Below are 23,996 nucleotides of genomic sequence, written 5' to 3'. Positions count from 1 at the left end.
AAAAGTCGACTATTTTATGCAAATATAGCAATTTTTTTAAACAAAGGACGCAATGCGATGAAAGAAAATCAGAACTTTGAAATTAGCAGAAAAATGTTGTGCAATATAATTGTAGAATGGGTATGCGCTAGAATTTTAGAATTCATGCAATTTGTTCTGCGCCTATTCATAATTTTCCCTACGAATAGAGCTCTATTAATTACCTGGCAAACTTTGCCTTTTTTAATAAATCAATAAGTTTTCCCCAGTTTTATCAAGTTTTATGTAATTCATGTCTTTTCAATATTCGCTTGTGATTTTGAGACGTAGTTATGATTATATTACAAGTTGAAGGTTAGTGACAAAATCGGTTTCCTACGAGGAAGGGTTTGGTATATATATTTATATCATATTTCTCATTGCGTTTGTGTTTCTTGTCTGCTGACGATTGAAGAAACACTGCAAAATGTCTCATATGATATGGCATGTGCTGATTTTCCTTTGTTGTCTGAAGGGTAAGTTATTATTTAAGATCGTCTTCAAATTCATTTGTGGTGTAGATCGTTCCATACCATAAAAATTCATAAAAAATATCATGAGATGGTCAATACTTAATCAGTTTAACGATCTTTCATCTTGATTAATGTGACAATTTATACGGTACATAGGTTGAACAGTAGAGTTGCAACAACATTTATAAATAGTCTATGACCATAAAGCAATGTTCAGTCTAAATTAAGAACAGGTGTTAATAGAAAGATCTTGTGAGAAACCTTATAATGGCCAGTTGTTTTATAGATGAATTAGAAATAACAAGTTGTATGCACGAATATCAATTGGAAAATTAATCCCGCCAGAGAGGTTTTTTATCTGTCCAAATAGCAAAAAAAAAGAATTTAGTAGTCATAGTTCAAATGTCACAATCACTGCTGAAGTTGAGTAGTAATTAAAGGTGTATGACCTAATAAGTCAATCTCTGACCACGCATAATTTTTCTTAATTAGATTAAAATTTCTTTTGAAATTGCGGTATATATTTGAAATAAGAACGACGCTAATTTTGGTTGTAATTTTGCTGATGTTGCCATTTTCTGATATTTCTTGTAAAATATTTGAAGTTCACAGTCATCTTTTTATATGTAAAAAAAAGTAGATCAAATCTGGTTTGGAACGACTGTTCATTATGCTTTCAAAACAAAAAATGTATCTATATTTTGTTGATTTCTATAACAAGACTTTATTTTAATTATTGGTTCGATTTTTGGTCTACCTCGCAACATCTTTTAAAGGGTATTATTTGGACAATCACAATTAATGCGAATTAAGACATTAATGTACAAATCGAGACATAAACTCCGAATTTTTGTACTTTTTTTTTGAAAATAATTGTGTGTTAAAAAACTTTAGATTCCGTATGTATATAGTTTTTATAGATTTTTTTTAAATATATGCAAAAAGATAGCTATAAAACAATTTGCGCAGTTGACAATGAATGACACATCAGCGCGGAGTGTTAAAAACAAAAGTGAAAACATTGATATGTTGAATAAGCTTTATTGCTAACACATAGATAGCTGACTTTTTCATAACAATAAAATTTTGATATTTACACTTAAATGTATCTGTTAACATTTCTATGATTACTAATTCAGGAGTTTTACTGTCATACAGCAAAGATGAAGTAGCCCTTTCGATCTGCACATCAGAAACTAACGGTCCTATGTCATTTTATGCACGAGTTCGTGCTGTAAGAAGAGCATGTACGAATCCAGGAAAAAAGTGTAAAGATATCTGCAAAGAACAGGGGGTATCGTAAGTATTCTTTGGGCGTTTTGGTTTTACATGGCAAGTTAAGAAAGTTTGATGTTAAAGTCCTGCAATTAAGAATTGAGCTTTTTGACAACTACATAATTTTATTTGAATTTGTTCATTTTGTATTTAGAAAAGCACTATTCTGAAGACTTACTTTCTTGTTTACATTTTTTTCACCGTCAAATTGTATCTATATTTTTAATCAAAACTATATACTAGTAACAAAAACTTCTACAACACTTAGCCCGGCTTTTAAATGAATGATGTTTAATGATTTGTCACTCTTCTTTATTATTTGCTCGAGGTTGAAGAGAACACTTGAAACTTTAACTTTTATTTTTTTTAAGTGGCAACTATATCACTACTATTCAAGACATGAAAATGTAAAATACCCCCCAAAATGGGGGAAGTATAAGGACACAAATAATCAACTTGATTCGGATATAAAATGACTAGAATTTCCAGCAAAGAAAAAGCCTCTTTATGAAATAAAACATAATGGTTGCTTTTATACAATTATATATCATGCCTTTAAATCGCTGCACTACATGCTTACGTTTTAAAAGTTCATTCACTAACCATTTAAGATAATTGTGTTAACTGTTATTATGTTTTAGATTCCAGTGTTTTGACGCCGTTCACATCTACAACAGGTCCACTTGGAAATACCTTGAAGCGTATCGCTATCTGTCAAGTGGTTGCGATTCGACATCTTGTGGACCAAACTATTGCTGCTGTGGAAAATAGATAAAGGATTTAACACATCGTGACAGGAAATAAACTCTTTAAATTTATTACACATTTTTACTGTAATCTGCAACTAAGTATATCAAACATTTTAATGAATATTATATGGATCCTCTGCATGAAATTTTCAAGAGATACTCATACCAACAATAATTTTATATGCAAAATGCAGTGGTTAAAATTGTTAATTGAGAAGCGAAAAACTGATTAGATACGATATGATCAGAATAATTTATTATATTTTAGATATCAACAAAACTAAATAAATACAGTCTTAATTTCCATTCTCAACTTTAATTTATTTATTTATCAATTTCGATTTGAGTCGAATAATGCAGTTAGTTTTAATACTGTACAGTAAAAGGACGTGAATATTTAACTGTATATTGCTATAGTAAACATACACATATTGATGCCAATATCAATAAGCCATGTTACAGTTTTAAATCTTTTTTGGACCCAATAGATGGATATGGCCATAATATTGTTAACATCAGAAGATTTCATATTCAATGAAAATTTTCCACTTATTTCCAAATCATATACAAACTAAGATCAGCGTTAATAAACCTTAAGTTGATGTAGATTTATCCAAAAGAGAAAGGCAGATAGGAAAAGTTTTTGTCAATTTTTTCTCTATTCCAGGTCCAAAGTTGGCTAATCAGTTAAAACAATACCATTTTCAAAACTTATTTCAATCTAAACTAAAATGCACAATATCATAGCGTCATTTGTTTACTATGACTTAATCACTATATTATGGCTTATTCTAAAATATATAACAAATCTCAATTTGATGTAATTATTCAATAAATTAAAAATCGTTGACCTATTGCATTAAACACAGATCAAATCACAAAACTTTGGCTAATGAAATATGAAAAAGAGAGGCGAAAGATACCAAAGGGACATTCAATGGGATCATGGTCAAATTAACCTTGCTGGACAGACATATACAACTTGCAATCATCCCATATCCCAAACATGTTTGACCGCTTGCTTTCAATATCTGAAAACAATAGACAAAAACGCCTATTTCCAGAATAAGAAATAAACTTCAAGAACTTTCAAAGCGGTTTGTGTTTGTACCGGCCGACAAAGCAGCCGACAATGTTGTGGTGGTATGCCGTAAATACTACACGGACGTAAATCTTAATGCAAATATATTTGCTGCAACTCATTTAAAGCCTTTTTCTCTTATGCGAAAGGTAAATATGCTAGATATACTTACTGAAGGTGTGATGGGATGATTGAAGCTGCTAATGTTCTCCTTGATAATATTTATGTACGTTTCGGCAACAAAGATTATCGACAGGTTGTAGGTATTCCTATGGGCACTAATTGCGCCCCTTTAATAGCAGACTTGTTTTTATACTGTTATGAATCACAGTTTATGACCAAACTCAACAAGGCCCGTCTAAATTGCATTTAATTGATAAATTCAATAACACTTACCATTATCTTGATGATATTTTTTCGTTAAATAATCAAGGATTTTCTCAATATACTGCGGAAATTTACCCAAAGGAACTAACCTTGAAAAAATCAAATTTAAACGGTAATAACTGTCCTTTCCTAGATTTAGATATTTCGGTTTTAAACGGGAAAATCCACACTAAAATTTACGACAAAAGGGACGATTTTTCGTTCCCTATTGTTGATTTTCCCTTTTTGGATGGTGATGTTCCATTGGCACCGTCTTACGGTGTTTATATTTTCCAACTCGTAAGCTATGCCCGTGTCTGTTGTGACGTTTTTGATTTTAACGAACGTAATCTATGTATTACTGGTAAATTATAAAGCCAGAGATTTCGTTACCACAAATTACTTAAAACCTTTATTAAATTCTTTCATAAATATAAAGATTTGGTTTTGAAGTTTGGTTGTACCTGTAAAAAACTTATTTCAAACGGGATAGCACATCCTCATTTTTACGGAAATATTGTTTACCCTGCCCGGAAATTAAGAAACGATCCTGGTAAACTTATCGATCCTTTCAATAAACTTATCATAAAAGGTTACCAATTCAACACTGTAATTAGATCGCTGAATATTGTTTTTATTGGTATTAATATTGATTTTGTGATCAGTAAATTAAAAGCAAACTAAATATTATTGTTATATACATATACACATTCATGGATCTACAATATGTCGATACCTGTATCTTGGCAATGCACAAGGTCATGTTATTCTCTGACTGTTTATGACGTCTGTACACTAAATCCATTGGATGTTGGATGTGTACTGATTGATAATTTAGTCTTAGATGCATGATTTTTTTTATTAGTTGTTAGTGGTTTTGAACTAGCTGTCAGTAACTGCGAGTACTCTCAGATCTTTACTTAGTGTCGTTTTGTTGTTTGGATATACAAGTACCCGGCCACGTCCACTTTTATTTGTAGCATTTGTATTTTTATCAATCTGATGAGTTAAGCCTTTTTCAACTGATTTTTATAGTTCATTCTTATGTTGTACTGTTATACCACTGTCCCAGGTTAGGGGGAGGGTTGGGATCCCGCTCACATGTTTAACCCCGCCACATTCTCTGTGTATGTGCCTGTCCAAAGTCAGGAGCCTGTAATTCAGTGGTTGTCGTTTGTTTATGTGTTACATATTTGTTTTTAGTTCATTTATTGTACATAAATTAAGCCGGTAGTTTTCTCGTTTGAATTGTTTTATATTGTCATTTCGGGGCCTTTTATAGCTGACTATGCGGTATGGGCTTTGCTCATTGTTGAAGGCCGTACGGTGACCTATTATTGTTAATTTCTGTGTTATTTTGGTCTCTTGTAGAGAGTTGTCTCATTGGCGATCATACCACATCTTCATTTTTATATTAACCATAGAACTAAACATTGACCAATGAACCCTGAAAATTTTGTCAAGATTAGATTATTCCTACCAGATATACATGTACACCTTCAATTATCAATTACACCAAATGTAATTGACCTGTTGCTTTTGGTATCTGAAAAAAAGACATAACCATGATAACCATGAAATCTTAGCATTAACCAATGAACCATGAACATAACACCAATCAAGGTCAGATGGACGTGTACATTCCGTACCGACTTGTTCACCTTGCAAACATTACAAACTTAACGTACCTGACACATAGTATCCGAGACACTGACTAAACCATGAAAGCATTGCATTGACCAATTAACCAGGAAAACTGAATAATGAATTCCATCAAAGATGATCCCTGCTTTCATTTTTCATTTGCCAACGAATCATGAATATGAGGTTAAAAAAAAGATGAAGCATTCAAGACATATATGTACGCCTTGCAATCATTCAATATAACAAATAGTGTATACCTATTTTATTTATTTATTCTATCTGAGAATTATACCAAAGAAACAAAAACTTTAATTATAGCAATAAGCCATGACAATAAAGTCAAGGTCAGACAAAAAGCTTGTCAATACATTTTGGTCATCCTGACTTCTAACATTAAACCTACCTTTTAACTCAATGCCAAGGAACATATTCATTCACCTAAAGAATAGCTGTTAAGCAATACAGGTATCATTCAATAATGGTTTTCATTAGGTGCGTACTGTTGTCTTTAGTTGTACCAAGAACCAATCTATTGTCAATCTTTTTTCAGCTTATTTTCACTTTGTGCTTACAGTTGTGAATGCAGGGAACATAGAAGGCGTACACCCCCACCCCCTTTTTGATCGACAAAGATATGATTTTTTGCATAACATCATCCAAAAAATTGCGTCGTATGTACATGTATATATATTCATAACTACGCTAATTATCAGCACAACAATGTTAAATCTGCAAATTTGCGGAAGCAAATTTTTGTTCTTCACTCGAAACAACACCGCCTGCACTGTGTCCAGCGTTATAGACCACTCGGCAAACTAGACTAAACTAAAAGTTCAGCTTTCGGTGATCTAGTGTTAACTTTCCACGTCAGTAGAATCTAGAGTTGTAACAAAGTACATGATATATTAGGCATTAAGTATTGATAGCAGATTAGCTTATTTATTTATCTATATATATATATATATATACTTCGTGAATAACGCCAACTTTCAAAAATCCTGGATCCACAAAGGGCTTATGTCGTACTGTTACACAATTTGTTTGCAAGTTAGGGAGATCATTAGGTTTTCCCAATCACGTTTAAAAAAGCTACATTTCTTTATATGACTGCATTAAACCAGGATCGAGACCGTGTTCAGTGATTGCCATCGGTTGCTGTTTGTCAATACTTTTTCGTTTAATACTATTGGGCAATGGCCCTGTAATTGTTGTTTTCCTCTTTTTAACATGTTTAAGTGTTTAACATTTTGTTTTCCTGGAGCCTTAATTATATAGCTGATTATATGGTATGGATTTGGCTCATTGTTGACGACCGGAAATCTAATTTTCAATTTGTGCACACGTGGTGGATGCATGTACGCTGTGTAAGGAGGGAAGGATAATTCAGTTATCAGTCTAACAATAACTCCTTACTTCGAATGTCCGTCTCGTCAAATTCATCCGTAGAAATAACAAAAATAATAAATTGATGGAACTGAACGTAAGTATCAGACTTGTCAGAACCAGTCATTCTTTTAAAATATATATATAACGTCACGGTACCCAAATTGCACCTATTTTGACAGTGTTTTCACCTACGTTTACTTATGATAAAGAAAAAAGTTCCCATTCTGTGTTTATTTAGTAGTGTATCATTAATCACTATATGGTGCCACCAAATTAATTTTGAATCTATACTGAATAATAAAAAGATGGGTTTGAATAGACCTCCAAACGGTCCATGATTCTGAAATAAGGAGTACCCAAATTGCATCCATATCCATGCTTAAATTTGCAGCCTTAAAAATCGAATTACGGATAATTTGTGTTATTTCTTCAAATTTTAGGAACAATTAGACATTAATCTATGCTTACTATTCATTTCTTAATAATTAGAGGCTTGTAACATATTTTATTTGATCATTTTTAAAAGATGACCTTTTGGAGGACGTCGCATAGCGACATTTCTGTACATTTTACCTTTTGCAGTTATACTTCATCTGTTGATGTATACTGTGAACGTTTTGTGCATTTTACAATATATTTATTTATGTTGAAAGACGTGCATAATGTCAAATAATAAAAATACAAATTGTTTCGTCTCTAAGAAAACATGTAAGTTTTCCGCTGCTACTTTTACTACATAGGTGCAATTTGGGTACTCGGTGCAATTTGGGTACCGTGACGTTATATATATTACGTCATGATGTGGGTTTGAAATGATTCTACTTTGGCTTATCTCCAGTTTATCAGAGCAAACAGGTTGTATAGATTCTTACATTGGTACCAGTGGATTATCGTGTTTATCCAATCGAGATAGTTTTTACACATCCGCGTCTCACAATTGGATAAATCTGATAATCCACGAGTAACTACGTAAGAATATGTTTCTCTAATGATTATCGAATTTAATTTTTGATAAACGAAAAATCCCTTCAAGTGCCTTCCACATTCCGTAAAGTTGTCCATATCATTAACATCTGTTATCACATTTTAATTCATTCAGTTAGGTGACTAAAGTTATGACTCTTAAACACATCTAATCATCTTTTGATATCCTCCGCATCCATCTCGTTGATTAAATTTGTAATACAATGGGTCCGGAAAGGATTAAATTGCCAAAATATTAGAAAAAATAAGATATGTAATCGCCCGTCACAAGATAAAGAGTAAAATAACAAAAATACAGAACTCCAAGGAAAATTCAAAAGGGAAAGTCCATTATCAAATGGCAGAATCAAATGCCTAAACTCATCATCAGTCGAATGGAAAACAACTGTCATATTCCTGACTTGGTACAGGCATTTCTTTATGTTGAAAATGGTGGATAAAACCTGGTTCTATAGCTAGATAAACCTCTCACTTAGATTAAACATATTTTATTTGATTAAATATGCAAAAGGGATTAGACATAAGTTAATCAATCTTATGCTGTCTTCTCCCACTCGCTTATACATGGAATAACCATATCACAGATGATATCAGATATGTTCCTTACGTCGTAACTACAATCCCCTTCCCTTTCATGAATATGACCTACCGAATTAGACTATTTACCGGATTTGTAATCACAAAAGCAACACGACGGGTGCCACATGTGGAGCAGGATCTGCTTACCCTTCCGGAGCACCTGAGATCACCCCTAGTTTTTGGTGGGGTTCGTGTTGTTTATTCTTTAGTTTTCTATGTTGTGTCGTGTGTACTATTGTTTTTCTGTTTGTCTTTTTCATTTTTAGCCATGGCGTTGTCAGTTTGTTTTGGATTTATGAGTTTGACTGTCCCTTTGGTATCTTTCGTCCCTCTTTTATACAACAGTCGAATAGAATTCCTTTATATTGACAACAATGTTTGAATAAAACAAACAGACATAATAGGTAAAAATGTCAAAAAATGGGGTACAGCAGACAACATTGTTAAACGATAAACGACCTACGAACTATGAATGGAATTTGCACAGAGATATCTTTAGGTATCATATCTAGGCATATAAAAATCTCTCAACACCTCCGCTCATGAAAAGTCGACTATTTTATGTAAATATAGCACTTTTAAAATAGTAAACGAAGAACGGAAATAAATGAAAGAAAATCAGATCTTCGAAATTACTAGTAAAATGTAGTGTAATATACGTTTTGAATTAGTATATACTGGTCTTTTGCATTTCAATTCAAAATCTTCTCTACGAACTAATACTATAGTCAACTTTGCATTCATTAATTATTTTTTTCCCCAGTTTATCAATTTTTATTTAATTCATGTCTTTCCAATTTCCGCTTGTTATTTTAGGACGTAGCTATAGATATAACAAGTTGAATGTCAGTGACAAAATCGGCTTCCTTTGAGGAAAGGTTTGGTATATATATTTATAAACTATCACTCATTGCGTTTGTGATTTTTGTCTGCTGACAGCTGAATAAACACTACAAAATGTCACTTATGATATGGCTTTGTTGATTTTCCTTTGTTGTCTGAAAGGTATAATTTAAGATCGTCTTCAATTTTTATTTGTGGTGTCGATTCTTCCAGCAACATATTATAGAAAAACGAACGGACTCATGTGACTATCACCGCGACGTTCGAATCCTCCTTGACTGTTCAATAGGTATCCCCTACAGTTGCTGCCAGATTTTTTACTAGTGTGGTTAATTACATTAAAGAGTTGATGGTCGATACTTAATCAGTTTAATGATATATATATTTATAATCTAGACTAATAAACAGCAAGTTATACTTCTTCCATTATATAATTGCTAAAACTACATGACAACATATATAAATATAACAATAAAAGTGTCTATGTTTTGGCTTTCTCGGGGGCTGCTCACTTTATAAAAAAATCTACCTAATCTAAACAACAATTTGAAACATTATTCTAAAAACAAACTATTGACTATAGGATGCGGTGGATACCTATAACATTGTGTCGGCTGCGGTGGATACCAACAGCGGGTTTTGGGCTGCGGTGGATACTAGCAGTGGGGTGTCGGCTGCGGTGTTTACCAGCAGCACGATATGCAAAATAATTCCATGCTTACTTATAAAATAAATTAATAATTGGAACTGATAATTAAGAATATTTACTATACTGATGTATAATTGACTTGGGGGTAAAAAATAATTTCCCAGAAATTAACATGGCTAAATTGAGCGTATTTAATACAATTAAATGAGTGAAAGCCTCCAAGATAGATACATCATTTATTATGATTTTATATTATTTTTGTAAATGTGAGTATGTGCGAGGGTGTTCTCCCATGTTAAAACAATCAGCAGCAACTGATTGTTATATATATATATATATATAGCAAATTTACAGATCTAACATTGTTGGGTTGATGTTTAGACGAGTTGTATATATATTTATATATATATTATATATATACAACTCGTCTAAACATCAACCCAACAATGTTAGATCTGTAAATTTGCTTTCGCAAATTTTTGGTTCTTCCCTCGCCGGGATTCGAACCCATGCTACTGTGATATCGTGAAACCAAATCGCCTGCACTGCAGTCGTCCCGCTAGACCACACGACCATCTGGGCTCTCATATAAAAGAGCTTTCGCTGGCCGTGTGTTACCTTTCCTCGTCAGTTTTAATCTAGCGGCGTACTACAGTACATGATATATAAGGCATGAAGATGTTATTGTTACAGATCAGCTAAATTATCTATAGTAAAGGATCCTACAAATTAATGTAATATACAGTCACAGAAAATAATTATATTTATAAGTACGTCTGAGTCAGTGACAACTCTACAACAGATGTATCCATCGGATCGCCATATATATATATAGAGAGAGTCTATAAGAATCTACAAACCAGTATTGTTACACAATCTTATAACTCGTCTAAACATCAACCCAACAATGTTAGATACATATATATATATAAAACCCAAAATTTGAACATTGAATCAAATCTAACCTAAATTTATCAAAAATATGGATTTAAAATTGTCTCCATCATTTCACCATTTTTTCACCATTCAAATATCACATAATGTTACAAAAATTACATATGAGTAATACTATAATAAAGAAATAATAATGATATGTTTTTGATATTTCAAGCTTTAAACTACCACAAATGAATAAGTTATGAAAACACATATCGTGCTGAGCTCTTCTCAATACTTAATAATATGTATAGTATGTAACAGTCTGATGACCACCTTCCCAATGTTTGAATAATATGATCCTCGACACCACATGCTGCTGCAGATGTAGCTGCTCCTATACGAAAGGAGTGACCACACAACTTAAAAGTATTATAGCCAAGTGTCTCCAATAGTTGTCTCAGTGAAGAAATACATGTTTCCCTACTTATCGGCGATGATTGAAATTCATCCTCGACAAAAAGTGGAGATTTTGGTAAAGCGCCAGTGTTATATCTTAGAGACGTCTAGGTACTTACTCATTGTATCCACTGGTTTAAATGTGTCAAGCTGGTTGAGATAACGCTGATCTTAAGTTTTTGCACTCAATAGAATAAGATGGTAATGTTGTAATACCTGTGGAAAACCTTGTCTTAACCCAGAAACTAGGTAAATTCTTAAATTCCTTATTTGGAAGATTTTCTAATTCATGAACTAAATTACTAATCATAATGGGTGTTATCACTCCTAAACTTAGGGAAAATTGATCGTTTACATTTTGCTCTGCATATTGGACCCGATTTTGTGGGGTCCCAGTGCCTCGTTTTTTTAACTCATACAGACTGTTTTAGGGTGTTCTCCATTACAAATAAGTCAAATATGTAAATTTCTACAAAGAGGTCAAGAAGAACCTGTTTTCCCGTTGAAATTAATACAAATTTCTTTCCCTGCCGTGTATGCCTATATATAACCCTGTCGTATTCTCATTGCTGTTGTTTGACTGATTACAATAAATACTTGAGTGAAAAGAGCTACTACAAATGCTGCATGTGTTAGGTTTAATGTTCCCAAAAATATAGCAAAATAAAGTGTTATTTCTGATAGACCAGTCAACAGGAATATTGTTATGCCTTAAATGAGCTGCCGCATCAGCAGAAAAGCGTTTATAGTACTCATAAAATCCCTTCCCCAGATACCTGGTGGTCATATCAACCAAATCACGTTCATAAAGATCCAGCTCACTTCTACGGTGTGGAAATGTTGTACAAATTATGTTCTTATAAATGCCAGAAGCCTGAATAAATTCGCCCAGAGACAATGATCTTGAACATGTTGAACTTCTAGGGTCGGTTTTGTTGTTTTTGTCTCCACTCAAGCTTAACTCGTAGGTTCCACTACCAGAATAGTATGGTATCAGTAAGGATGTTAGATTAATGTCCATACCTGATATAATATTCTTTCGTAACTGGGGTGAAATTGTTTCCACAAACGGTAGAGTTTCTGCAGAATAGCCGTGCGCTGTTCTCACCATGTTCCATAAGTTTCCAATATTTAAAAGCTTCCTGTGGCTGCGTTCGGTGCAGTTCGAGTGTTTTGCAATGCATTGTATGCTGACTGTAGATTAACAATTTGACCAAGATTGACTTGAATTTGTGGTATTATGATTAATGAGATTGGATACAACCGGAGCCGAGACATATACATTCGGTGTTTTTACGATTCTACTGGTATTTTCATTTGATCTGGCTTGAAGTAAAAAATTCACCTTTCCTGTTAAGCCAGAAACATTCTGTTAAAGGGATTGATTGGTCAATGATAATTTTGACACAATTCCAATCAAAACACGATTGTCATTACTGGGCGTGTTTTCATTATTATTGTTTGTGTTTGGTACACCATGGGATCGCGGATCCCCATCAACACGTGCGTTTTGCAGTGGCAATGCATGATGGTATTTATGGGTTCCTCAACACGTGTGTCTTCGCTTTTGATGTGATACTTTCACTATCGGAATGTTCGTATCGTTTCAAAATACGTACCAATGTCAAACGTTTTGCATTTATAGGAAAAGCAATATTCTTTTTTTCTAACTCTGCTTTCAGTCTAGCAATTGTCCAATTTTCAAGTAATGTAGGATTATAGACTGCATTATTGTTTTTCTTTTTCCTAATCATGCTAATCGGACCCATTGCGTCCGTGCATGTGTATAAATGTAATGTTCAAATACAATATAGGTGAATAAATTAATAAACAGACCTCAGTTCTATGAATAATAAAACTCCAAAACAAAATATTAAATAGCACATATCGAATGAATGAAGACTTCTTCGCAGTATAAACACGTGGATTGTTCGAGGTTTATTCCATGATCCTTTTCCTGATATTTTTACATCACACATGATAACTTATTTGAGTTAATACTAAAGTCAGAGTAAGCCAACACTTAATAGTTTTATGCACAGCAGTTTATATACTGAGACAACTTATTTATGTCATTAACAATGTTAACTGAATCAAAAACAAAATTAAAATCTGCTGCTTAAAACGAGTTTATTAATACTTTACCTATATATCCTATCTGATTGGCTAAAACATCTTTTAAAAATATCTCAGTTCTCTCAGTAATTTCTAAACATATCTCTGTTCTCTCGATTTGTATTTTATAAATATTTCACCTGACGTAGGCAGGAATTATTTATCGTATTTAAACTATAATTTAAATCTGTAAATTACCATTTGTACGGTACATGGCTTGCACAGGAGATTTACAATAACTGTTACAGTGATAAGTTTAGGAAAATATTTTTAGACCATGAAGCAATGTTAAGTTTAAAGACAATACAATAGACAAGACAAGACAATATTTTATTGGCACAAACGCATTTACAATAAATGGTAATGACCGAATGGATAAACAATTTGCTATACATGGTAGTAAAATACAAACAATTATATATATATATATATATATATATATATATATATATATATATATATGTGAATAAACGATTAAAGGTATAATTAAACAATTACAATAGATTACTTCTTGCATTTAAACAATTTGTTACGAAAGAGGAAGATAGTTTTAGTGCCGTATAAGATGTATTATTAAGTATGAGATTTATTTTATTTTTATCGCACAATGTGGTTACACTTTTTCCTGTAATTTTGAACATTTTTAATACAAAAGTCTCTCTAATACTGGAGTAAACTCTGCAGTGTAGCAGCATGTGCTGTTCATTTTCAATTTCGCCACTTTTACAGATTTCACAAATTCTTTGATCTCTGGGCATTTTTAAATATCTTCCTCTTTCAATGGCAAGGTTATGAGCACTTACTCTTAATTTACATAATGATGATCGATCTGATCTATTTTTTAAAGCATCAACATAACCTGCCCGTTCACTCATTTTGTAAACACTCTGGAAAAATGTTAATTTTGGAGATGCTGACATATTTGCATGTTGTTCCTGAAAACCCTTGTAAATTATTCTTTGTTTTATAAAACCAAACAGGGGTTTAATAGTAAGGTTATCATTTGACAAATAAGATAAACCTAAGTTTTGAATAATAATGTTTAACCTTTTAACCCATGGGTTGCTTTTTTTTGTAGCATTATATATTTGGTGAACTAAACTTCCTTCTGAAGTGATTAAATGATCCCAGAATTTAATGCTAGATAACATTATACTATTTTTCAATGGCAGTCTTGTAAGTTCGGAACGACATGCATCATTCGAGGCCTTACAGTGTTCTCCCAAGATTTCTTTAATAAATTTTATATGCAACTTTTCATAGGCATCACTGTCTTTAAATGTCGAAATGATCCCCCAGATTTCGCTACAATAAAGGAGAATAGGGGCTACTAAGGAATCAAAAAGTGTTTCCAGAAGTTTACAAGGGTTATCTAATCCTATTGTTTTCTTTATTTTAAAATATGCTTTCCTAGCTTTTTCCATACGCGAAGTGATGGCGACATTAAAACTGCCATTATATCTAATATCAATACCCAAGTAACAATAAGTATTAACTGTCTCTAAGGATTTGCCATTATAATAAAACTCGTTCAGAAAAGACTTTCCGTTTGAATTAAAAACCATTACTTTTGATTTCTCTGTATTGACTTGCAATTTCCAAGAAGAACAATAATTACTTAATGTATTGAGACAATTTTGCAAACCCTCTTTGCTATCAGATAATAATACAATATCATCGGCATACAAAAGTGCATTTAATGAAACATCACCAACTACAACTGGATCTGCATTGAAATTTTCCAAGTCTTTAAGTATGTCGTTTATAAAAAAATTAAAGAGAAGAGGACTCAATACATCTCCTTGTTTAACACCACAGTTTGATTCAAATGATGGGCTAAGACCATTAGAAAATTTAATTCTACCTGTTGTATTAGAGTACATTAAAAATATTATATTAAAAATATGTTTTGGTACATTACTTTGAAGTAGTTTATGAAATAATCCTATTCTCCAAATTGTATCGAATGCTTTTCTAAGATCAATGAAAGCAGCAAATATTTTTTTGTTTTTGGATTTATAATTGCTGACAATAGATTTCAAGGAAAAGATGTGGTCTGCAGTTCGACTATCTTCTTTGAAGCCAATCTGGTTATGACTTATTAATTTGTTTACATTTATATGAGCAAGTAATCGAGAGAGGATTATTTTATTAAACAATTTTCCCAGGATCGAAGTAATGGATATCCCTCTGTAATTACCAGGGTCACTTTTACTTCCCTTTTTATGTAGAAGTACTAAAAATGATTCATTCCAAACTTTTGGAAAACTTCCATTATTTAAAATAAAGTTAAATAGCTTTTGTAATGGTTAAGACTGATATTCTATTTTTCAACATTTCATTTGAAATAAGATCAGTAGCTGTGCTTTTCCCATTTCTAAGGGACTTAATTGCCTTTACGATCTCACTTGTTTTAATGTGTTCCTGAAAGTCATTTGTCCTGTTGTATTTTTTGAAAATCATCAAATAATGTTAAATTTTTGAGAATTTTATCTTGAAAGGGTTAAAACTCTCGTCCGTTTTGTTTACTTTTTAAAAATAGCTGATAAATTCATCTTGTGCAAAATGTACAGAATCTTATTACAAGATTTACTTAGTTTTTGTAAAAGATTCCAAAATGTTTTGGGGTCTTTATTAACATTTGCACTTATTTCAGAACATATTTAATTTTTGTATGATCTTTCTGCCTTTTTACAAGCTCTTACTTACTTAGAGCGGCAGGAGTAAAAAGATTTTCTGTAAGTGTTATTATATGGAAATTTGTTAACCAGTTTTTCATAACTTTTAACTGTTTTGCGCAAATCATTACAAGAGTCTGAAAACCATGGCTTTCTTTCAGATTTTTTTTTTCTATGGGGCATTTTGTTTACTAATTTTGCTGATTTTTTTGCGCTTTCATATAAAATTGATGTTAATGATTGTACAGCTGAATCACTGCTTTTAAAAGAGTTATTTGTAAATAATGCTAATTTAGATTTATTTTCTTTACTGGTGATATCCTTCACATATGACTCTATGGCTCCAGGTGACCAAATAAATTTTCCTGGAAGGGGATCCAGTTGTGTTTGGTTAACAAAATTTGTGGAACTGAAAAAAGTTGACAATGTACAACTGATTGGATGATGGTTTGATAGTGACGTTAAGTCATGTATTTCAAAATAACCAACTAAGCTGAGTAAATCAAAAGACACAAGTGTATAATCAACAATAAAATTGAGAATGGAAATGGGGAATGTGCCAAAGAGACAACAACCCGACCATAGAAAAAAAACAACAGCAGAAGGTCACCAACAGGTCTTCAATGTAGCGAGAAATTCTCGCAACTGGAGGCGGCCTTCAGCTGGCCCCTAAACAAATATATACTAGTTCAGTGATAATGAACGCCATACTAATTTCCAAATTGTACACAAGAAACTAAAATTAAAATAATACAAGACTAACAAAAACCAGAGGCTCCTGACTTGGGACAGGCGCAAAAATGCGGCGGGGTTAAACATGTTTGTGAGATCTCAACCCTCCCCCTATACCTCTAGCCAATGTAGAAAAGTAAACGCATAACAATACGCACATTAAAATTCAGTTCAAGAGAAGTCCGAGTCTGATGTCAGAAGATGTAAGTAAAGAAAATAAACAAAATGACAATAATACATAAATAACAACAGACTACTAGCAGTTAACTGACATGCCAGCTCCAGACTTCAATTAAACTGACTGAAAGATTATGATTTCATCATATGAACATCAGACACAATCCTTCCCGTTAGGGGTTTAGTATCATACCATCATAACATATATGAGAAGAAAATAACCCGTGTCATGCCAACAACTGGTTTTTGAATAAATGTGTTTAGTTCCGATGCAAAGACCCTATAAGTGAATCAATATTAACGCCAAAATATGCAATATTTAATGACCTGACAACAGTATCGTAACTATATCCCTTCTTAATAAATCTATTCAAAGGTTTTATTAGACTGCATCCATTATATGTTATGCATGATTGTTTACCATGTAAATCACCAATCGTTCTACCATTCAATATTGTAAGGCTTGTTTCTTTACAAAGATCAAGCAAACATCTACCACTATTATTAATTCGTTTGGGGTCAAGATTATTTCTTGGCATTATACTGTCTTCTACATAATAATTATCAACTACATATGGTTGTTTAGATTCATCAAATAACACATAGTCTGGTGAGGTATTTGTGTGGGCATTAAAATCACCTTGCACCATTATATCTCCTAGTTTACAATATTTTTCAATATCAGACAGTAAATGTGCATATACAGAGTTAAGATCCGGTACATTACAACTGGAGTTTTCAGGCGATACATAAACAGCAGCCAAATATAGATCTCTTTTTAAATTAAAGAATGTATGATTAAGTATAACCCAAGCTATATCAGAGTGCTCATTGTGGATTGATTTTACTCCATTATTTAAAGATTTTTTTACAAATATGTTGATACCGCCAGAATGACATCTGGCTTTTTTGTGTTTTTTCCTACTACTTGAAGATTTCAAATTAAATTCTGGTAAACTTAATTTTTGATCAGAATTACTCCAAGTTTCTACAAAACTGACTATATGAAACTTGGAAATAGTTTCCAGAAAGTAAGGATCTTGTGATTTATCTGTGGTCAATCCTTTAATATTCCACATAGCTGTCTTGAGTGAATGATGAGATGAAAAATGTTTTGACATGATTGATGAATTGACAATGTTATTTATTTAGGGATGTTAGGTGTGTGAAATGATATTGAAAATTTCTATTTTTAGACTGGACAAAGTAATATAAAAAAATAAAAATTAAAAGGATATATTAGGCAAAATGAAAGAGAAAGATCATTCCTGCTTAAATATATATAATTAAATTAAGAACGTGTTAATAGCACGATCTTGTGAGAAACTTTATATTGATCAGTTGTTTTATAGATGAGTTTAAAGTAACAAGTTGTATGCAAGAATATCAATTGGAAAATTAATCCCGCCAGAGAGTTATTGTTATGTCTAAATGACAAAAATAATTGAGTAGTCATAGTTCAAATGTTATAGGTTTTTTATGTGTTTTTTTTAAGTGGCAAATTTATCACTACTATTCAAGACATTAACATGTAGAATACTCCAAACACTTATAAAGACACAAATTGGTGAACTTCTTTTGTTAATTTTGCATATAAAATTACTAGAATTTCAAGAAATCAGCAGGTTAGAAGAGAAAAAACTGGTAATGAAATAAAACATAATGGTTGTTTTCGTACAATTAAATATCCTCTATTTGAATTGCTGCACTACATGCTTACAATTTAAATTCTCTTACCAGTTACGTTAATAGTGTGAACTATTATTTATTCTTTAGATACCACTGTTTTGACGCTGTTCACATTTACAACAGGTCCACTTGGAAATACCTTGCAGCATATCGCTATGTGTTAGGTGTTTGCTATTCAACAAATTGTGGACAAAACTATTGCTGCTGCGGACAATAGATAAAGGATTTAACTCACCGTGACAGGAAATGAACTATTTAAAAAAAAGTATGAATCATTGTTACTGTAATCAGCAATTAAATATCTCAAACATTATGATGAATATTATGTGGATCCTCTGCATGGAATTTTAAAGAGATACCCATGCATACCAACAATAATCTAATATGCAAAATGCAACAGTAAAAATTGTAATTCTAAAATACAACGAAACACCTGATCAGATACGATACCAACAAAACTAAATAAAGTCTTAATTTTGATTTGAATTGAATAATATAGGTCGTTACTTTTATTATTTATTTTTTTGAGTAGTTTAGTCGTTTTTAACCTGAAAAGACACAATATAATTTTCCTTTATAAATGATTTCTTGAAGAATCAAAATTACAGAGTAACAGTTACGGAAAAATCTATGTGCGCATTGGTTTTTATTTAACTTCAATAAATTCTTCAATTGGTATGTTTGACATTTGATTAATCAATGGTTGATATTTTCAGTCTATAGCTTAATTAAAAGCTTAATTAAATTTTGAATTATATGAAGTAAAACCGGTTATTATGTGGATAGGAATGATAGAAGATATAACTAATACACGTCAATAATACCTAGATTTTATACAGGGACCCGTGGGTATTAAGCATGTTCCTTTTCAAATACCCAAAAGGTCGAAGTGCAAATCACGGGGACTCTATTATCGGATATACAGGTTTTCAGTATAAGGACGTTGATAGTAATTTGCACATTGTTATCGTTAACATTAAAATATCGATATTGATAGTTTAATATAAATAGACAGGAAATACTTAACACAAATCAAAACTAGATTTGTAATTGTTAGCAAGAGCGGATAACACCCTCGTCCACCTATTGCCATGGTATCAGCAGCCATTTTGGTAATTCCAAATTCAAACAGCACATTTACACATTCCAGTTAACTTTCTTGTAAGGTATCATTTTAAGTTTGGAGCGTTTTTATATTTTGGACAATGTTTAATTTTTGCAGTTACCTAGGTAACATTGACCACGCAATTCCACATATGTTTAAAGATTTAAAGGGTTTTATCAAATACGCTTAAAAAACGATATTTTAAAGTATTTTTCCATAGGTTATGTTTAAATTTACCTATATTTGTATGGCAATGACGGCCATATTAGAATTTCTAAATGCGTGTTTTTTCTCGCATTTTAGCAGTGTTCATCCCGTATTGCATATCTGTATATGCTGGTTTAAATGATTGAATTATATATAGATGTATGACGATTCTGAGCTATAAGCTGGACAAATGAGTGGACAAAAAATAGAAATGGGGAATAACAATTATGTGTCAAACTAACTTCGTTGAGAGTGCCATAATTGAAATGTTTTTAAAAATATATAGTCGCTTGAATAAAGGCAACAGAAGTATACAGCTGTTCAAAAGTAATATATCAATTGAGACAAAAACAATCTGGATTCAAACTAAAACCGAGTGAAACACATCAACTATAAAAGAAAAACAACGAAACGCTAGAAATACTCAAGTGAAAAAAACACAAACGAAAATGCAACACACACAGAAACGAACTATAAGATGAAAACAATCCGACGGATATACGTATACTAAGTATCTTCCAAATATACTTGTTTGGCTTTATACATATTGATATGAGCGTCACTGATGAGTATTATGTAGACAAAACGCGCGTTTTGCGTACTTAATTATAATCCTGGTACATTTGATAACTATTTATACCACTGGGTCGATGCCACTGCTGTTGGACGTTTCGTTCCCAAGGGTATCGCCAGCCCAGTAGGTCAACACTTCAGTGTTAACATGAATATCAATAATGTGGGAATTTCCTGTTTACAAAACTTTAAATTTTTCGAAAAACTAAGGATTTTCTTATCCCAGGCAATGATTACCTTAGCCGTATTTGGCACAACTTTTTGGAATTTTGGATCCTCAATGCTCTTCAACTTTATACTTGTTCGGCTTCATAAATATTTTGATATGAGCGTCACTGGTGAGTCTTATGTAGACGAAACGCGCGTCTGGCGTACTAAATTATAATCCTGGTACCTTTGATAACTATATATGCCATTCACCAAATATTATTGATATTGACCTCATCGTGTACACCGAACATTGATCATTGATCCATGAAATTAGGCAAAGGTAAAGAGGAACCTTCTATTATAAACATGTGAATTTGCATGAGGATCAATTATACCAAATAAAACAATAGCATTGTACTCGTAATCAGTGAAAAATCACAAAAGCTATACACAAATAGTATGAGCTTCTTTCTGTTATACATCTATGATTTTTTTCACAAGACAACAAATACCTTAATTTTAGTAAAATTGAGTAATATGAAAGATATAAATAGTCATCCATGATAGAAAGAACTGTTGACATTGAGTTAGTTTTGTCTTCATGTTATTTGAAAGCAAAAAGCAAATATTGTAATAAAAATGAATATATATTAACTAAACTATGACAAATTCAAATTCAAATTCAAGAGACCATGACTACAGGTACAGGGATAAATTATCCCTATGAGAATGAGTAATGCTAAAGATAATACAAACAACGATATACTTATGTCATTGGCTAGTCATTATTGGTTAATTCCCTTAAAAACATCCTGAACATATACTTAAACATGTAATGTATTCAAAATGTTCAGATTCAAAAGACCATGACTGACGAGGTGGTGCCATTAAAATCTACTTGAAAATGGGAAGTGTTATTACTAGTACTAAAACAAACCAAATATCATCGATTATTATTGGTTCATCTTAAACAGACTTCATTAGAATTAACAGACTACAATGGAACATGACTGAGGAAAAAGTAAAATCACAAAAGTACTGAAGTCCGAGGAAAAACAAAAAGGAAAGTCCCTAATCAGAAAGGCAACATCAAATGCTCAAACACATTAAGGAGAGACGAAAGATACCAAAGGGACAGTCAAACTCAGATATCTAAAATAAACTGACAACGCCATGGCTAAAAATGAAAAAGACAAACAGACAAACAATAGAACACATGACACAACATAGAAAACTAAAGAATAAACAACACGAACCCTACCAAAAACTAGGGGTGATCTCAGGTGCTCCGGAAGGGTAAGCAGATCCTGCTCCACATGTGGCACCCGTCGTGTTTCTTATGTGATAACAAATCCGGTAAATAGTCGGTAGGTCATATTCATGAAAGTGAAGGGGATTGTAGTTACGACGTAAGGAACATATCCGATATCATTTGTGAAACGGTTATGCCATAACGGTCAACCAATTCGTGATGGCGTCCGTAAAATTAACGAAGGGATGATTTCAACTTCATCATTTGGAACTCTTGGTTTAATAGCTTCCCTGTGAGCAGCAACTCTCTATCAAGAAAATCATGATAGGAAATGCAAGCACGGGAATATCGTATCAATTGGGAGATGTATATCCCGTATGCAGGTGCTGCTGGAATGTTGCTACTTAGAAATGGAAAGTTCACAATTGGAAAGCTGAAATCGTCTCTTTTGTCGTAAAGTTTTGTTTTCAACCGACCCTCATTGTCAATTTCAAGATTTAAGTCAAGATATAAGGTAGACTTAACTGTATCTGTAGTATCCTTTATCTTTAGTTCGATGGGATAGATGCGTTCCACATAATCACCAAATTTTGAATTATTTAGTGAAAGAACATCATCTATATAGCGGAAAGTAGAGTTTAAGGATATTGCTAACTTCTTATCTTTTTTCCTTCATTTGGAATGCCGACAGTCTGTTGAAAAAAACGTCTTCCAAACGTAACAAATATGTTGTCAATCAAGAAATCAAGCATCTTGATAATATCAGTTTCAAAGAATTTTTTCTTTGAATCAGAGTGATCCTTTACAAAGTAGGATTTATCCCTCCCTAAGACAAGATACTCGTATCTACGTTGGCCATTCTTTTTTATCAAGCAAAGCAATACCAACTTTTTCAATCCGACTTTTAGTTTGGAATGTGGAATACTTGTGTAAAGAGTAGAAAAGTCAAATGTTTTAATACTGTTACAAGATGAAAGAGAGTTAGATTGTATGTACTCCAAAAGATCTTTGGAATTTTTAAGTATCCACATCTGATTCACGCTACCTCTAGAATAGGCAGTTTCACAATAACTTTGACGCCCGTCTTTGATTGCTAATAAAATAGATGTTAATAATTTCGAAAGAGGTTTCGTGGAGCACTTGGAAGACCCAGCATTATACCGTTGTTTGTAAGGACACTTATGTAGTTTAGGTATCCAATACAGAGATGGAAGATCCAGTTCTTCATCTTTGGTTGCAATTCCAAAGGAACATAGATCAGACCTATGATTATCAAGGATTTCCTCTTTGGTAAGTGTCGTGAGGGTATATGTTGAGTTTCCAAGTGAATTGTCAATACCTAATTCGTTTATCAAGCCGTTAATGTAATGAGTTTTACACATAAACACGATGTTGTTTGTGACTTTATCAAACGAATGGATAACAACTTTTATATTCCTTACTTGGTACAGGTATTTTCTTATTTATAAAATGGTGGATACATAACACTGTCCATGATACATGTGCTGCCTTGTTCTTCTACAACTGCACAGCAAATGTTATTGACTTACCACTTATTCCCCTGAAACTGACCTTTATCAAGTAAACTAAGAAATAGTTTTAAGTCAACAGACCATGGTCGATGGAGCGGGCTAAATAATTTCCAGGGAAATAATATGTACCAGTTCTTATTCAATTGCATTACACATCACTCGTGATTTCTCTGTAACAGAACTTATCGCAAACCAAGACTCATCAGTGACGCTCAGATCATAAAACGGTAGAAATCCAAACAAATACAAAGTTGAAGTGCATTGATGACCCCAAATTCCAAACAAATGTGCCAAATACGGTTAAGGTTAACTATGCCTCATTATGTCATACATCTATGGTTTTTTTTTCTAGTGTTGTCAACAGTTAACCGGTTAACGTTTGAACGACCGAATACCGAATACCA

The 23,996-nt window shown here is 32.5% G+C and overlaps 1 long non-coding RNA gene across 1 annotated transcript; it reads left to right on the top strand.

The window, feature by feature from the left end:
* The first annotated feature begins 366 nt into the window (after positions 1 to 366).
* LOC139502034 (uncharacterized) lies at positions 367 to 19,467 on the top strand. The gene is made up of 4 exons (XR_011658714.1): positions 367 to 494; positions 1,631 to 1,790; positions 2,408 to 2,889; positions 19,306 to 19,467. It is a non-coding gene; the product is annotated as an uncharacterized lncRNA (long non-coding RNA).
* The last annotated feature ends 4,529 nt before the right edge of the window (positions 19,468 to 23,996 follow it).

Source organism: Mytilus edulis, chromosome 13 (genome assembly GCF_963676685.1).
Source record: "Mytilus edulis chromosome 13, xbMytEdul2.2, whole genome shotgun sequence".
Classification (NCBI taxonomy): Eukaryota; Metazoa; Mollusca; class Bivalvia; order Mytilida; family Mytilidae; genus Mytilus; species Mytilus edulis.
This window is presented reverse-complemented; position numbering and strand designations above follow the sequence as displayed.